The following is a 19,704-nucleotide window of genomic DNA, read 5'->3' as shown; positions in this document are numbered from 1 at the left end:
TGGAGGAGTTCTTTTGTGACTTTGAAAGATTCCATATATTTTGAATCTGAGATTGTCACTGACTACATTGGACAATTCATGACATTAACTAAACAGGAAAGCAAGGGAATTGCTATTACTGAGACACTGGTTGCTCCTTTGCAGTTAGGGGTTTCTCAGTACAGTGGAATGAGTCAGGCTTTATTACCTTAAAGTTTCAATATCTGAATTTTCCCAAACAAGCTAGAAACATAATTTTCTTCTGTATTTCTAGAATAAAAGGGTGAAGTGATTCCTAGCAGTTACTCCTAATGGTCACTATCAAAATTCTTTCCACTCTCATCTGTTTGAATCCTTTTCTGTTGGCCTCGATGTGTCTTTCCTTTATCTCGTTCTCAGCAGCATGGTTGCTGAACAAATTGCTTTGGGCTTTTAAAAGGAATGAACAAGATTGGTTTCTGTCATGATTAACTTTTGGGGATTTACGGGGAGGCTGCTTACAAAGTTTGGAAAGAAATTCACTTCCATGTGTTGCTGGTACTGGTCTGAGAACAGCTTGTATAACTATCACACAAACACTGTTGTCAAGGTTAGAGGAGTGGTTTTATTACTTTATACATTTTCTTCAACTAGTTATGTAACTTCCAAAGGAGTTCCCACTATTTATTTTTCACTGACTTAGAAAATTGGTTCAAAACATGGAAATAGGGATGGTTGTGTGTCCTGTGACTTGTGGCTGAGGAGCTGTTAAAACCTAAAGGTGAATTAATAAGACAAGGAGAAAATGAGGAGAGGACCTAAGGAAAGAAGGAAGGGATAGAGGAAGGAAGGAAGGAAGGAAGGAAGGAAGGAAGGAAGGAAGGAAGGAAGGAAAGGGAATTTGGAGAATATTTGAAATTCAGGACACTAAAGAAATATATAGAATCAGAAAACTCAGACAGTTACAAGAGCCATGAACCTCCACCCTCTGGTTTTTTATTCTTTTACTTCATTTATGTTCTGTTTAGTTTTGGGTTTGGTGTTATTTTTTTCTTTTTTAAAAAAATGTATGTAGCCCAGAATGGCTTCAAATTACCTATGTAACAGAACATCAACTTGAATTTCAGATTGTCCATCCACCAAATTAGTTGCTGTCCTGAGTTGTCCGTCATCCATTCACACTGGGGTTGGCTTTGTCATGTTGAAGTTATCCTTGAGCCGCCCACTCTCCATAAATATTCCTGTCTTTTTCAGGGTCTATTGCTGTGATGAATGCCATTATCAGAGCAACTTGGGTTTACACTTCATCTCACTGTTCATTATCAAAGGAAATCAGGACAAGAACTCAAACAGGACATGAAACTCAAGTCAAGAGCTGAAGCAGAGGCCATGGAGGGGTGCTTCTTATGGGCTTGCTTCCCATGGCTTACTCAACCTGCTTTCTTATAGATCTTCCTTATCAGGGGTAATGTAGAGGAATCTAGAAACATGGCTGCTCTGGCAAGGGATCACATCCAAAGACTTTCTAGGTCTATAAAATTCTGCCAGAATGCATCTATGCCTTGGGCTACAGTATGGTTTGGCTGGAATATAGACACACCCTTAGTTTATATCTTTAATCTCTAACAATGGAGGTATGGTTAGTTCGTAGAAGGAAGCAGCCATGATGGAGATTTTCTGTGGAATTTAGTCTGGTGATAAATGCTCACTAATTGAGCTGCAGACAAAGTGACAAATCAGAGAAAGATTTGAGAGCATGAGCAACAGGATATGCCCAACTCACATAAGAACAAGAGGCTACTTAAGAGCAAGGCGAGATAGAGAGAGAAAAGGTGAGAGAAAGAGAGACAGAGAGACAGAAACAGAGACAGAGAGGTGTTATGTGAGTATGGCAGCTTTACCAGGACAGTTTTACAGAGACTGGTTGCAGAGGGAACAAGCTAGATACAAGGGAAGACAGAATAAGTGAGAGAATGAGAAGGAGCCAGAAGATTAGAATATACTGCCAAAGTTAGTATGAGGGTAAGCAGAACAATTTAGTCAGAAGCTGAGAGAGAAACCAGATTGAATCAGTCAGTTTGGAAGAGCAGATTGTATGGAGGCTAGAAGCTTCTAGGCCTAGGCCTATGGATAGTTAGAACAGAGAAAGAAATGCTCTTGGCTCTGCTCAAGACTTGTATTCACACCACTTGTGTATGACTCTCATTTCATCCCTTCATCTGAGGAAATGAAAGCAACATTAACAAGATGACACCACCCACAATGGGCTGGTCTTTCCCCAGTTAATCACTAATTAAGAAAATGATGTACAAGCTTGCCTATAGCCAGCATTATGGATGTATTTCTTAACTGAGGTTCCCTCCTCTCGGATGACTTTAGCTCATAAAGCTTGCTTAGCAAGTCCACCTAAAGCCATACATCACAAATACCAACCAGTTGATTCAATACGTAAAATAAACTTCTTTTGTCGGTTTTCAGTGTTCTATCTAGAATGGACAGTATTTGTTCTCTCCACATCCTCCCAAGAAGTTATACATTACTTATCATCTCTGCAACTGGAGATGGAAGAAAGAAATCTGAGCACTTATAGCCGGACTGAACTACATAGAAAAATCCCAATTAAAACAAAACAAAAACAAAAATACAAGGGCTTATCTGATAAAATTAAATTTGACCAAGTCTGACAATTTAAGTCTAATCTTTGAGACATGGTAGAAAAAGGCAACCAATTCTTGCATTTTGTTCCATGGCTTCCACATGTAAGCCATAGCATACCACTTGATAGACAGATGGGAAGATGTAATAAATCAATCAAAAAAGGGCTAGAGATGTAGCCCAGTCATAGAGCACATGCCTGACCTATGCAAGGCCCTACATTTGATCTACAGCACTAATAAAAGGATTTTTTAAAAATATCGTAAATATATGGATATGATGAAAGCAAGTCGGAACTCTTGAATCAAATTCTGCTTTCAGAAAATTCATAATTTTTGTTAGCTTGGATAAAGAAGTTATAAGCTATAAAGAAGTACAGGCTATTCTTTTTGTTTTTATGAATGAGATGCTAGAGCTTCCATTGACTCAATTCTTAAGGTATGAATGGCACTATGTTATTATACTTATTTTTATTTCCTAAGATAAATTACAATGTATGTAAGTACTTACAAATGAACATGATAGTATAGATGAAAGCCCACAGATGGTGGGAAGCAGGCCCTCAGATCAGTCATCTTGATCTGTGGTTCAGGTGTTTAGAGAAAATGTGTTAAACAGATGTGAAGGGTTTGAAAGGGTTCTTCCCTCCATTTGGATTTGCTGGTGAGAGAATATTTATTACTTGTGTTTTTATAGGTATATTTAACCCCCTTGGGTTAAAGTGTTCTAGTACCTTCTAGTACCTTCTGTAGGGCTATTTTTGTGGATAGATACTGTTAAAACTTGAATTTGTCATAGAATATCTGGTTTCTCCATCTATGGTGATTGAAAGTGTTGCAGAGGATAGTAATTTTGAGTTGGCATGGGTGGTCTCTTAAAGAGTCTGCAGGACATCTGCCCAGGCCCTTCGGGCTTTTAGACTCTTAGTTGAAAAGTTGGATGTAATTCTGATAGGTCTGCCTTTATATGTTATTTGGCCCTTTCCATCACAGCATTTAATATAATTTCTCTGTTCTATATGTTCAGTGTTGTGAGTATGGTATAGTGAGGGGATTTTCTCTTCTGGTGCCATCTATTTGGTACTCTATGCTTCTTGTACCTTTGTAAGCATTTCCATCTTTAGGTTAGGAAATTTTTCTTCTATGATTGTGTTGAAAATAGTTTCTGGGCCTTTGAGCTGGGAATCTTTCTCCTGCTTATATTCCTGCTGCTCTTAGGTTTGGTCTTTTATTAGTGTCCCACATTTCCTAATAGTTTGTTAGAACTTTTTTAGATTTAATATTTTCTTTGACTGGTGTATCTATTTTTTCTATTATATCTTCAACTCCTAAGATTCTTTCTTCCATCTCTTGTATTTGTTGATGAAATTTGCCTCTATTTCCTGTTCATTTACCTAGATTTTTCCATTTCTAAATGTCCTCAATTTGTAATTTCTTTAATTCTTCTATTTCTGTTTTCAGGATTTCTTTAAGGTGTTTCTTTATCTCATCAAAGTTTTGTTTGCCTTTTCACCCTCAATTTCTTTTTTTTTAGCCATCAAAATCAGTTCATTTATTCTCCATTTTTAACATTTTGTTTTTGTACAATATAGGTATAAGGGCTGGGAAAAGGTCTTTCACATAGTTTTCAATTTCCTAATCTTTTGACTTTGGGTAATAATAACTGTTAAACTGGGTATTTAACAAAACCCTAAATTTACTTTAATCCTAATATAGTCAATTTTAGTCTGGTAATCAAATAACACATTAAGAAATTTCAGAAGCGTAAAACACATTTTAAACCATTCATTCATTTATTCACTCTCTGAATATTATTATATTGTTATATTTATGAATTTTCAATTTTAAATCAAGTGTAATATAAATTATGATAGTAAATTCTATTTTTGGTGTTTATATATTAATTAAAATGATATAAATTGCTTACTGGAACATAATACTTTTTTCATTTACATAATACTTTTTTAAAATACTTTTTAATGGTAAATTTTAGAGCTCAAAGCTGTGTGCCTGTCCAGCATAGACAACCACAATAAATTGGCTGAGTTCCTGATTTACCAGCTTTTGAAGAGTCACCCTCAATTTCTTAAAGAGATCTATTCACTTCTTCAATGTCATAAAGTTTGTTTTAAGATTTTTTTCCTTGTGTGCTGGGACAATAATGGCTCAGAAGTTGTTAGAGACACAGAGACCTAGGCTAGAACCAAGCGTGATTGGCTTAAATTTGAAAATGACAATGAAATGATTCCTAATCATATTCTACTATACTCATAGACTAATACCTAGCCCAATCAACATAAAAGATGTTTCCTCCAGCAGCTGATGGGAGCAGATGCAGAGACCCACAGCCAAATATTAGACAGAGACCAGGGAAATGCACAGTAAAGGGGAAAAAGTATTGTTGGAGTCAGAGGGGTCAAGAACAAGACAAGAACACAGCCCACAGAAAAAGTAACCAGGACTCATAGGGACTCACAGACAATGAAGCAGCAATCTTGAGCTTGTATGGACCTGGTATAGGTCCTCTGTGTATATGCTCTGATTGTTCTGCTTGGAATTACTTTTGACAGTGAGAGTAGGGGTAGCTCTGACTCTTTTACCATTTCTTGGGACCCTTTTCTTTCAATGTTACTTCATCTACCCTTGATATAAGAGTTTGTACCTAGTGGGTTTTTTCTTCTTCGTTTTATTGGTTATGCCATGTACAGTTGCTATCCATGGGAGACCTGCTCATTTCTGAAGGGAAACAGAAGAGCAGTGGATCTTGGATAGAGAGGAGGTAGGAGGAGGACTGGGAGCAGTGGGGGAGGGGAAACTGCAGTTAGAATATATCATATGAGAGAATAAATACAGAGAAAAAAGAACTTGAAAAGGGTAGGGAATAAAGCCTAACATAATGTGCTTTGTGGGCCAGGGTGAACACAGTAGGAAGGGAAGCCTGTGGCAAGGTGAAGAACATGAAAAATTGGTTAAGAGCAGCTCTAGGGGGCAAAAGATGGGAGGACGCCAAGAAAGAGAATCATTCACTGTGTTAGATATTAGTGCAAATGTTTTCAGAAGTGGCACAATTATGGATAAAGTCTAAGTGGCGGTCAGGCTGAAGAGAGGAATAGAGGGAACAGTTATAGTTAATCAAGTCAAAGAACTCTGTAGCTAGCTTGACATACATGCTTTAAACATTTGTAGAAATCCTCACAAGAATGCAAACAATTGCATGGCAAATGAATAATATGGGTACATAATCTGTCAATGCGAAGAAGATGGTGTGGGATAAGGTAACTCGGTCTTTCAGGAGGATTAATGTACAATAGGGAATCTGCATCACAGCTAATAACCAGGAGAAGTGACAACCATCAACTGATAATTTAAACTTTATGGGAAACTATCTCTTCTTGGTAGAATCAATGTCCTCCACACTCTCTATTTTGGATGCTTGGTTGCAAGATTTTGGTAGTAGTTTGAAGGCTGTGTAGCTTGGAGGACATAGGTCTGGCTGGCAGAAATGAAGCACTAGGGGTGAGCCTTTGAATATTGCTAGTCTAGACTCCAGGTTCTGCTGTTTGCTTCTCCCTGAGTGCTGCTGTGTGAATAGCTGCCACTTTGTCATGTCTTCCCTACTGGAATGAACTGTGATCTGAATCTATAAGCCAAAATAACCATTCCCATTCTTAAGTTGTTTCTATTAGATATTTTCATCACCACAACACAAAAGCAACTATAGACTCCACAGTTAAAGTTGCTTGAAGAAAAATAGTACTGAGCGCTTAAGATGGGATCAAGACAGGAGGTAAGGAGGGTGGGTGGTCACGATGCTTACTTAGAGGAATATTAGATTGTTCTCTTTGAAATTTTAAAACTTCACCTTGGGCAGGCACATTGGCTCTCACTTTTAATTTCAGCATTTAGGAGGCCAAAGCAGGAGAATCCTGAATCTAAGGACAGCCCAAGATCCATAAGAGACCTTGTTTCAAAAGGAGAAACAAACCAGCCAAAGCTAAAAATAATCAGCAATCTCTCCCTCAAATCTAAATACTTCATTAAACCAACAGTGTCTCACCCTTGACATAAGGTCCAGTCCACAGCGTGCAGTAAATGTTCAGCATTACTTTACATGATGACAAGGGGATAGTATGGATAACTAGGGGGACAGTGTGGATAACTTGGAGAACAGTGTGGATGATTAGGGGGACAGTGTAGGTCAAGGATGGTTCAATTAGAAATAACCATAGAGCAGTCAATAAGAGAAGAAACAGAAAGTGACCTAAGGGGCTAGCATTGGAGGCTACAGCAGGCATGGGATTAATTGTTCTATGCTGTGGGCCAAGACTTAGAGGTTCCTGTGCACTACTGACATAACTTCTGTGTTGCATTCTGGGAGACTTCCATCACTCCCACAGGGGACACTCTGTAGGCAGGAAGTGAGAGGGCAGCATCTGTGAGGACATGCTTGGGATAAGAGGTCAGAAGAAACTTTCTTCTCTTCCCTATCTCCTCTTTTCTTTTTCCCTCATTTTTTCCTGTATAGCATAGAAAACAGTGGAAACCTGCTATCCTTGTAAAACTTAAGTAACTGAGTGCACTGTGGTCATTGCTAATGGTCGCCCTGCATCTGGTGAATTATTTTCATGTGCTCTGGATTTTTGAGACAACACACAATCCCTTTACAATATAACGGGTTTTGCAAAGTACTAAGAGAAACCCAGAAACGACTGGATTTGGGCTCAAGGGCAATACTAGTGGGTAGAACTCCCAGAGGGAGACACCACAAGGCAGCTATGTTCATAAAACATAATCAAGCCTATCTAGCAGGTGAGCAGCCCCAGGAATCTGGGCCTCCATGCAGAGCCCTGAGCTTCTCACACTGCTCTCTTTAGCAAGAGAGATGGTGATTACATTCACTTAGTTGTGTCTATAGTTCAGTTTACAGTTGGCCTCCCTCAGTCTTTCACCTGTATTCTTATTCCCTGTACAAGCATGAAATAAAGTGGCAGGCTTTTTATCATCCTGGAGTTTACATTTATACCATTCATCTACATTGAATTCTAATCACCCTTCTGTGTGTTTCTATTCTAAGTAAGGCCTGTCAACTACACTGGCCAGAGCACTCAAGTGTCATCTACTCATTATGATTCATACCCTGAGTGTCACACTGGTAGCATGGTTCTTTTTTTTTTTTATTAACTTGAGTATTTCTTATATACATTTCGAGTGTTATTCCCTTTCCCGGTTTCCGGGCAAACATCCCCCTCCCCCCTCCCCTTCCTTATGGGTGTTCTCCTCCCAACCCTCCCCCCATTGCCGCCCTCCCCCCACAGTCTAGTTCACTGGGGGTTCAGTCTTAGCAGGACCCAGGGCTTCCCCTTCCACTGGTGCTCTTACTAGGATATTCATTGCTACCTATGAGGTCAGAGTCCAGGGTCAGTCCATGTATAGTCTTTAGGTAGTGGCTTAGTCCCTGGAAGCTCTGGTTGCTTGGCATTGTTGTACATATGGGGTCTCGAGCCCCTTCAAGCTCTTCCAGTTCTTTCTCTGATTCCTTCAACGGGGGTCCTATTCTCAGTTCAGTGGTTTGCTGCTGGCATTCACCTCTGTATTGGTAGCATGGTTCTTGATGAGATCCCAAAGATTATTCTTGAAAACCTTTAGAAGGATAATGGGAAAGTCAATCGGACTGAGATTTTTATTTGTTGTGAATATTCCTTCTTCAAATTTCATTTTTAAAAAAGAAATGCTGAAAGCCAGTCTCCAGGAGTGCTGACACACCTGAGATTAAAGGTAAGTCAGTCGACCACTTCTGCCCTGAGGGAGCCGCCAGGAGCACTCGGAACACTGGAACCCAGGAAGAGTCTGGGACCTGATCCTTCCAGTTTCTGCCTGCACCTGAAGCTGACTTGGTGCCACAGCTCTCTGTATCCAGATCCCTTGGGGAAAGGGCTGGACTCACAGAAGTGTGAACAATACTGAGTGCACAGGGGAAATCACCACTTCTGCTCACTTTCCTGGCCCAAGAGGAACCAGGCAAGAGCCCTCTATACATGGGAACCTAGGAGCAGTCTAGGACAGGATCCTACTGGTTTTCACCTGCACCTGGAGCTGAACCTGTGCCACAGCTCTCTGTACCCAAATCCTGCTAAAAGAAAACCAGATTTCAGGATTGCTGACACACAGGCTTACAGGATGGTCAAGCCACTGTCAGAGACAGCAAGACTAGCTAACACCAGAGATAAGCAGATGGTGAGAGGTACCAGCAAGAACCTAAGCAACAGAAACCAAGGTTACTTGGCATCATCAGAACCCAGTTCCCCCACCACAGCAAGCCCTGGATAACTCAACACACCAGAAAAGCAAGATTTTGATTTAAAATTACAAGTCACAATGATGTCTTTAAGAAGAACATAAATAAAAAACAGGCAAACAGCCCTTAAAGAGGAAACACAAAAATCCCTTAAAGAATTACAGGAAAACACAAACAGGTCAAACAATTGAACAAAACTATCTAGGATCTAAAAGTGAAAATAGAAAGAATAAAGAAATCACAAAGGGAGACAACCCTGGAGATAGAAAAGGAAAGAGCTCAGGAGTCATAGACTCAAGCATTACTAACAGAATAAAAGAAATAGAAGAGAGAATCTTTCAGGCAGAAGATACTATGGAAAACCTTGACACTACAGTAAAAGAAAATGCAAAATGCAAAAATCTCCTCATCCAAAACATCCAGGAAATTCAAGACACAATGAGAAGATCAAATCTAAGTATAATAGGTATAGAGGAGAGCAAAGATTCCCAACTTACAGGGCCAGTAAATATCTTCAACAAAATCATAGAAGAAAACTTCCCTAACCTAAAGAAAGAGGTGCCTATAAACATACAAGAAGCCTACAGAACTCCAAATAGATTGGACCAGAAAAGAAATTTCTCTGATCATGAAACAGTGAAAACACCAAATGCACAAAACAAAGAAAGAACATTAAAAGCAGTAAGGGAAAAAGGTCAAGTAACATATAAGGCAGATCTATAAGAACTACACCAGACTTCTCACCAGAGACTATGAAAGCCAGAAGATCCTGGACAGATGTCATACAGACCCAAAGAGAACAAAAATGCCAGCCCAGGAGAAACCAAGATATTCCATGACAAAACCAAATTTACACAATATCTTTCCACAAATCCAGCCATACAAGGGATAATAGATGGAAAATTCCAACATAAGAAGGGAAACTACGCCATGAAAAAAGCAAGAAAGTAATCTCCTTGCCACGAAACCAAAAGAAGGGAGACCCACAAACATAATTCCACCTCTAACAATGAATATAATAGGAAGCAACAATCAATATCCCTTAATACCTCTTAAAACCAATGAACTCAATTCTCCAATAAAAAGACATAGACTAACATACTGGATACATAAAGAGGACCCAGCATTTTGTTGCATACAGGAAACACACCTCAGAGACCAAAGACAGAGTAAAAGGCTAGAAAAAATTTTTCCAAGCAAATGGTCCCAAGAAACAAGCTGGAGTAGATATTTTAATATCGAATAAAATTGACTTTCAACCAAAAGTTATCAAAAAAGATAAGGAAGGACTCTTTATATTCATCAAAGGAAAAATCCACCAAGATGACCTCTCAATCCTGAATATGTATACTCCAAATGCAAGGGTACCTAAATTCATAAAAGAAACCTTACTAAAGCTCAAAGCACACATTGCACCTCACACAATAATATTGGTAGATTTCAACACCCCACTCTCATCAATGGACACATCATGGAAACAGAAACAAAACAGAAACACTGAGAAACTAACAGAAATTATAAACCAAATGGATTTAACAGATACCTATAGAACATTTTATCCTAAAACAAAAGAATAAAACATCTTCTCAGTAACTCATGATACTTTCTCTAAAACGGACCATATAATCAGTCACAAAACAGGACTCAACAGATACAAGATGACTGAAATAATCTCATGCATCCTACCAGATCACCACAGACTAAGGCTGGTCTTTAATAACGACAAAAATGACAGAACGCCCACATACACATGAGAGCTGAACAACACTCAGTGATAACTTGGTCAAAGAACAAATAAAGAAAGAAATAAAAGACTTTTTAGAATTTAAGGAAGATGAAGGTACAACATCTCCCAAACTTATGGGACCCAATGAAAGCAGTAATAAGAGGAAACCTCATAGCTCTGAGCGCCTCCAAAAAGAAACAGGAGAGAGCACACACTAGCAGCTTGAAAAGCTCTAGAACAAGAAGTTAACCTCTTTAAAACCAAATAACCCAATTAGAAATGGAGTACAGAGCTAGGGAATTCTCATCAGTAGAATCTTGAATGGCCTAGAAGCACTTAAATAAATGTTCAACAACAGTCTTGTACATCAGGGAAATGCAAATCAAAATGACCCTGAGATTTAATTTTACACCAATCACAATGGTTAAGATAAAAACTCGAGTAACACCCTATGTGGAGAAAGAGGAACACTCCTCCATTGCTGGTGGGATTGCAAACTGGTGCCACTCTGGAATCAATCAGTTGGTTGTTCAGAAATTTGGAAATAATTCTATCTGAAGACCCAGCTATACCACTCACTCCTGGGCTTACCCAAAACATTCCCCACCATACCATACCACAAGGACATATGCTCCACTGTTCATAGCAGCCTTATTTGTAACAGCCAAAAGCTGTAAACAACCCAGGTGTTCTCAACTGAAGAATGAATACAGAAAATGTTATTTCATTTACAGAATGGAATACTGTTCAGCTATTTAAAATGAGGACATCATGAATTTTGCAGGCAAAAGGATAGAACAAAAAAAATTACCATCCTGTGTGATGTAATCCAGATCTAAAAGGGCATGCATGGGATATATTTATTGATAGGTGGATATTAGCCAAAAACTACAGATACCCAGTTTACCACTCACAGACCTTAAGAAGTTTAACAAGAGGGAAGTTCCAAGTAAGGATGCTTCAATCCCACTTAGGAGGAGGAACAGTGCTATCGTGACAAGCAGAGGGAGAGAGGGACCTTGGAGAAGGAGGAGAAGGGGGACAGGGGAATATGATCAGGTATGGGGGAAACAGTAGAGAAACTCTGAGGACCAGGAGAATGAATGTGCAGCCTTTGGGGTTGGGAGGAGGGGGATCCTCTAGAAAGTCCCAGAGACCTGGGATGTGAAAAATCCTAGGATTCAATGGGAGTGACCTTGGCCAAAGTGCCCAACAGTGGGGAACGGGAACTCAAAGAGTTCAACTCCCACGGATAGACAGGGCCCAAGTGAAGGGACAGGGTTACTAACCCACAGTCAAAATTTCTGACCCAGATTTGTTCCTGTCTAAAAAAACTGCAGGGCCAAAAATGGAGAAAAGTCTGAAGGAAAGGCTGTCTAGTGACCAGACCAACCGAGATCCATCTCAAAGGATCGGGACACACCAGTGCCTGACTCTATTACTGATGCTATGGTGTGCTTGCAGTCAGGAGTCTGGCATGGCTGTCCTCTGAGAAGCCCTATCAGCAGCTGAATGAGATAAATGCAGTTACTTAAACCCAACCATTGGACTCAAGTTGAAACCCCTGTGGAGGAATTAGGGGAAGGATTGGAGGAGCTGAAGGGGTTAACAACCAACTACTGGATGAGCAGTTTCAATTAATCCAGTCCCCTGGAAGCTCCCAGGGACTGAGCCACCAACCAGGCAGTATATGGGGGCTGGAGGACCCCAGCACATATAGAGCAGAGGACTGCTTGACCATGGGAGAAGATGTAACTAATTCTCAAGTAACTTGAGACCTCGAGGAGGGGGGCTATGGGAGGGGGGGACACCCTCCTGGAAACAAGGAGGAGGGGGATCAATGGCTGGAATGTAAATAAATAAAATAATTAGTAATAAAAAAGACAAGGCAAGTTGGGCAGGTCATTAGATCTGTCCTCTTTAGAATAAACTACACAAACTATGCCTCTAGTTATACAGCTATGCCTTCCTAGAGACTCACACTAAAAACAAAACAAAACAGAAAAAAAAAACAAAGAGAGCAAAGAAAAAGAAAACAAAATCAAAACTCTTACCAGAATAAATCTAACCCACAGTCAAAATTTTCCCATCTCACTTCCCCTCCCCTTTGTCTCTGATAGAGAGCTCCCCTCAACCCTTGCATCCTCCCCTGCTCCCTGGAGCCTCACGTCTCTGGAGGATTAGGTTCATCTTTTCCCTCTGAGGCCAGACCAAGCAGTCCTCTCTTAGGTAAGTGCTGAGGGCCTAGGACTAGCCTGTGTAATCTTCCTGGTCTAACCTCACCTACTTGTGGTCCGGTGGGAATAGTGAAACTGAAGAAATAAAGTTTCATAGGTGTGGAAAAAACAAAGTTGTAAAAACAAGCTTTTAAGAAATACATCTAACGTCAGGTTGCCTAATGATATGACAAAGTTTTAGTTGTCAGAATGACCAGGCCTTACTGACCAAGGGCAAGCTAATTAAGACAAAACAAAAATAACTTCTCAGAAAGATCCCCCCACCCCTCCCTGTGGTAAATACTGAGAACAACCACAAAATGTCATCCTGACCTTGCCCGACCATCCAGTTCCTCCCTCCTTCTAAGGAACTTTCCAACTTAGCCCTTTCCCAGTAATTTTCCAAGGCTGGATGAGAAAAGTGCCTAATTGAGCCAAGAACAGCCCCCTGAGCAGGCCAGCCAATACCTGACCAGGTCCTTTGTCCTGTGTTCCACCAGTGAGAATGAGCCAGCTAACCCTGTTGCTGAAGTTTGCCCTCTGTAAAGAATAAAAATTGTGTGCTTTTTTAATTTGGGGTTGCCTCTCCCTGTGTGGATGAGCAACCCCACGTACGTGGATCATTAACCTCTTGCCATTGCAACAGTCTCTCCAGTTGCGTTCTGTGGGTTGTGCTCCTGGGGTAAGGCCACTTCACCGTCTTACAACAAAACCAACCAGTGTCTCACTTATGCCCACCCATCCTCAGGCACACTCCATAGATCCTCCCGTATGAAGTTAGAGATATTCGGTCATGTCCTTGTAGACTTCCTGTGCTCAACCATACTTAGGATTGTGTGAAGCAAATGGAGTAAAATGACACAGTACAATTCACCCTCCCTCTTATTTATGAATGGTATGTTCTTTTGTTGTTGAATAATTATGTATTCTTTATATATTCTGGTTATTAATCTCCTGTAATCCCCTGTAAGATGAATAGCTGAGTGAGATTTTTCTCCCATTCTATATGCTAAGCAACTGTTCTGTTTTCTTGGCAGAAAGTTCTAACTTCTTGTAATCCCCAGGTTTTGTTTCTCTCCATTATTTCCTAAACATCAAAGTCCTGCTTAGAAAGTTATTAAATGTGCTAATTAAAGTGTTTCCCCCATTTCTTCCTCATATTCTTGAATAACATATGGCACCCCATAAAACTTATAAGGTGCACTGGCTGGGTTTTGTGTGTCAACTTGACATAAGCTGGAGTTATCACAGAGAAAGGAGCCTCCCTTGAGGAAGTGCCTCTATGAGACCCAGCTGTAAGGCATTTTCTCAACCAGTGATCAAGTGGGGAGGACCCAGCCCATTGTGGGTGGTGCCATCCCTGAACTGGTGGTCTTGGGTTCTATAAGAAAGCAAGCTGAGAGCTTGGGACACACGGAAGCAGAATTCCTCTAGGAACGGGCACGTTCTGTGTTTACCGGAAGTCCCACACCCTCAGATCCCGGCCCGCAGCAGCTCTCTGCTCCCAGACCCTGTGAGAGAGAGACCCAACCGCCTGGTCAGGTGGGCACTCCTGAGGCTGCAGAGCGGAAGAGACCACCAATGCTGCTCACCCCTGCCCACATCCCTGGCCCAAGAGGAAACTGTATAAGGCCTCTGGGCTCCCGTGGGGGAGGGCCCAGGAGCGGCAGGACCCCTGCCAGAGACACCGCCGGACCCTGAAGGAAACAGACCGGATAAACAGTTCTCTGCACCCAAATCCCGTGGGAGGGAGAGCTAAACCTTCAGAGAGGCAGACAAGCCTGGGAAACCAGAAGAGACTGCTCTCTGCACACACATCTCGGACGCCAGAGGAAAAAGCCAAAGACCATCTGGAACCCTGATGCACTGAAGCTCCCGGAAGGGGCGGCACAGGTCTTCCTGGTTGCTGCCGCTGCGGAGAGCCCGTGGGCAGCACCCCACGAGCGAACTTGAGCCTTAGGACCACAGGTAAGACCAACTTTTCTGCTGCAAGAAAGCTGCCTGGTGAACTCAAGACACAGGCCCACAGGAACAGCTGAAGACCTGTAGAGAGGAAAAACTACACGCCCGAAAGCAGAACACTCTGTTCCCATAACTGGCTGAAAGAAAACAGGTCTACAGCACTCCTGACACACAGGCTTATAGGACAGTCTAGCCACTGTCAGAAATAGCAGAACAAAGTAACACTAGAGATAATCTGATGGCGAGAGGCAAGTGCAGGAACCCAAGCAACAGAAACCAAGACTACATGGCATCATCGGAGCCCAATTCTCCCACCAAAACAAACATGGAATATCCAAACACACCAGAAAAGCAAGATCTAGTTTCAAAATCATATTTGATCATGATGCTGGAGGACTTCAAGAAAGATGTGAAGAACTCCCTTAGGGAAACACAGGAAAACATTAATAAACAAGTAGAAGCCTACAGAGAGGAATCGCAAAAATCCCTGAAAGAATTCCAGGAAAACACAATCAAACAGTTGAAGGAATTAAAAATGGAAATAGAAGCAATCAAGAAAGAACACATGGAAACAACCCTGGATATAGAAAACCAAAAGAAGAGACAAGGAGCTGTAGATACAAGCTTCACCAACAGAATACAAGAGATGGAAGAGAGAATCTCAGGAGCAGAAGATTCCATAGAAATCATTGACTCAACTGTCAAAGATAATGTAAAGCAGAAAAAGCTACTGGTCCAAAACATACAGGAAATCCAGGACTCAATGAGAAGATCAAACCTAAGGATAATAGGTATAGAAGAGAGTGAAGACTCCCAGCTCAAAGGACCAGTAAATATCTTCAACAAAATAATAGAAGAAAACTTCCCTAATCTAAAAAAAGAGATACCCATAGGCATACAAGAAGCCTACAGAACTCCAAATAGATTAGACCAGAAAAGAAACACCTCCCGTCACATAATTGTCAAAACACCAAACGCACAAAATAAAGAAAGAATATTAAAAGCAGTAAGGGAAAAAGGTCAAGTAACATATAAAGGCAGACCTATCAGAATCACACCAGACTTCTCGCCAGAAACTATGAAGGCCAGAAGATCCTGGACTGATGTCATACAGACCCTAAGACAACACAAATGCCAGCCCAGGTTACTGTATCCTGCAAAACTCTCAATTAACATAGATGGAGAAACCGAGATATTCCATGACAAAACCAAATTTACACAATATCTTTCTACAAATCCAGCACTACAAAGGATAATAAATGGTAAAGCCCAACATAAGGAGGCAAGCTATACCCTAGAAGAAGCAAGAAACTAATCGTCTTGGCAACAAAACAAAGAGAATGAAAGCACACAAACATAACCTCACATCCAAATATGAATATAACGGGAAGCAATAATCACTATTCCTTAATATCTCTCAACATCAATGGCCTCAACTCCCCAATAAAAAGACATAGATTAACAAACTGGATACGCAACGAGGACCCTGCATTCTGCTGCCTACAGGAAACACACCTCAGAGACAAAGACAGACGTTACCTCAGAGTGAAAGGCTGGAAAACAATTTTCCAAGCAAATGGTCAGAAGAAGCAAGCTGGAGTAGCCATTCTAATATCAAATAAAATCAATTTTCAACTAAAAGTCATCAAAAAAGATAAGGAAGGACACTTCATATTCATCAAAGGAAAAATCCACCAAGATGAACTCTCAATCCTAAATATCTATGCCCCAAATACAAGGGCACGTACATATGTAAAAGACACCTTACTAAAGCTCAAAACACACATTGCACCTCACACAATAATAGTGGGAGATTTCAACACCCCACTCTCATCAATGGACAGATCATGGAAACAGAAATTAAACAGAGATGTCGACAGACTAAGAGAAGTCATGAGCCAAATGGACTTAACGGATATTTATAGAACATTCTATCCTAAAGCAAAAGGATATACCTTCTTCTCAGCTCCTCATGGTACTTTCTCCAAAATTGACCATATAATTGGTCAAAAAACGGGCCTCAACAGGTACAGAAAGATAGAAATAATCCCATGCGTGCTATCGGACCACCACGGCCTAAAACTGGTCTTCAATAACAATCAAGGAAGAATGCCCACATATACTTGGAAATTGAACAATGCTCTACTCAATGATAACCTGGTCAAGGAAGAAATAAAGAAAGAAATTAAAAACTTTTTAGAATTTAATGAAAATGAAGGTACAACATACCCAAACTTATGGGACACAATGAAAGCTGTGCTAAGAGGAAAACTCATAGCGCTGAGTGCCTGCAGAAAGAAACAGGAAAGAGCATATGTCAGCAGCTTGACAGCACACCTAAAAGCTCTAGAACAAAAAGAAGCACATACACCCAGGAGGAGTAGAAGGCAGGAAATAATCAAACTCAGAGCTGAAATCAACCAAGTAGAAACAAAAAGGACCATAGAAAGAATCAACAGAACCAAAAGTTGGTTCTTTGAGAAAATCAACAAGATAGATAAACCCTTAGCCAGACTAATGAGAGGACACAGAGAGTGCGTCCAAATTAACAAAATCAGAAATGAAAAGGGAAACATAACAACAGATTCAGAGGAAATTCAAAAAATCATCAGATCTTACTATAAAAACCTATATTCAACAAAACTTGAAAATCTTCAGGAAATGGATAATTTCCTAGACAGATACCAGGTACCGAAGTTAAATCAGGAACAGATAAACCAGTTAAACAACCCCATAACTCCTAAGGAAATAGAAGCAGTCATTAAAGGTCTCCCAACCAAAAAGAGCCCAGGTCCAGATGGGTTTAGTGCAGAATTCTACCAAACCTTCATAGAAGACCTCATACCAATATTATCCAAACTATTCCACAAAATTGAAACAGATGGATCACTACCGAATACCTTCTACGAAGCCACAATTACTCTTATACCTAAACCACACAAAGACACAACAAAGAAAGAGAACTTCAGACCAATTTCCCTTATGAATATCGATGCAAAAAATACTCAACAAAATTCTGGCAAACCGAATCCAAGAGTACATCAAAACAATCATCCACCATGATCAAGTAGGCTTCATCCCAGGCATGCAGGGATGGTTTAATATACGGAAAACCATCAACGTGATCCATTATATAAACAAACTGAAAGAACAAAACCACATGATCTTTTCATTAGACGCTGAGAAAGCATTTGACAAAATTCAACACCCCTTCATGATAAAAGTCCTGGAAAGAATAGGAATTCAAGGCCCATACCTAAACATAGTAAAAGCCATATGCAGCAAACCAGTTGCTAACATTAAACTAAATGGAGAGAAACTCCAAGCAATCCCACTAAAATCAGGGACTAGACAAGGCTGCCCACTCTCTCCCTACTTATTCAATATAGTTCATGAAGTTCTAGCCAGAGCAATCAGACAACAAAAGGAGATCAAGGGGATACAGATTGGTAAAGAAGAGGTCAAAATATCACTGTTTGCAGATGATATGATAGTGTATTTAAGTGATCCCAAAAGTTCCACCAGAGAACTACTAAAGCTGATAAACAACTTCAGCAAAGTGGCTGGGTATAAAATTAACTCAAATAAATCAGTAGCCTTCCTCTACACAAAAGAGAAACAAGCCGAGAAAGAAATTAGGGAAACGACACCCTTCATAATAGACCCAAATAATATAAAGTACCTCGGTGTGACTTTAACCAAGCAAGTAAAAGTTCTGTACAATAAGAACTACAAGACACTGAAGAAGGAAATTGAAGAAGACCTCAGAAGATGGAAAGATCTCCCATGCTCATGAATTGGCAGGATTAATATAGTAAAAATGGCCATTTTACCAAAAGCAATCTACAGATTCAATGCAATCCCCATCAAAATACCAATCCAATTCTTCAAAGAGTTAGACAGAACAATTTGCAAATTCATCTGGAATAACAAAAAACCCAGGATAGCTAAAGCTATCCTCAACAATAAAAGGACTTCAGGGGGAATCACTATCCCTGAACTCAAGCAGTATTACAGAGCAATAGTGATAAAAACTGCATGGTATTGGTACAGAGACAGACAGATAGACCAATGGAATAGAATTGAAGACCCAGAAATGAACCCACACACCTATGGTCACTTGATTTTTGACAAAGGAGCCAAAACCATCAAATGGAAAAAAGATAGCATTTTCAGCAAATGGTGCTGGTTGAACTGGAGGTCAACATGTAGAAGAATGCAGATCGATCCATGCTTATCACCCTGTACAAAGCTTAAGTCCAAGTGGATTAAGGACCTCCACATCAAACCAGACACACTCAAACTAATAGAAGAAAAACTAGGGAAGCATCTGGAACACATGGGCACTGGAAAAAATTTCCTAAACAAAACACCAATGGCTTACGCTCTAAGATCAAGAATCGACAAATGGGATCTCATAAAACTACAAAGCTTCTGTAAGGCAAAGGACACGGTGGTTAGGACAAAACGGCAACCAAGAGATTGGGAAAAGATCTTTACCAATCCTACAACAGATAGAGGCCTTATATCCAAAATATACAAAGAACTCAAGAAGTTAGACCGCAGGGAAACAAATAACCCTATTAAAAAATGGGGTTCAGAGCTAAACAAAGAATTCACAGCTGAGGAATCCCGAACGGCTGAGAAACACCTAAAGAAATGTTCAACATCTTTAGTCATAAGGGAAATGCAAATCAAAACAACCCTGAGATTTCACCTCACACCAGTGAGAATGGCTAAGATCAAAAACTCAGGGGACAACAGATGCTGGCGAGGATGTGGAGGAAGAGGAACACTCCTCCATTGTTGGTGGGAATGCAAACTGGTACAACCATTCTGGAAATCAGTCTGGAGAATCCTCAGAAAATTGGACATTGTACTGCCTTAGGATCC

This window comes from Rattus norvegicus, chromosome 18, assembly GCF_021556685.1.
Source record: "Rattus norvegicus strain SHRSP/BbbUtx chromosome 18, alternate assembly SHRSP_T2T, whole genome shotgun sequence".
In the NCBI taxonomy this organism is placed as follows: domain Eukaryota; kingdom Metazoa; phylum Chordata; class Mammalia; order Rodentia; family Muridae; genus Rattus; species Rattus norvegicus.
The sequence above is the reverse complement of the archived record's forward strand: the minus strand, read 5'-3'. Positions refer to the sequence as shown.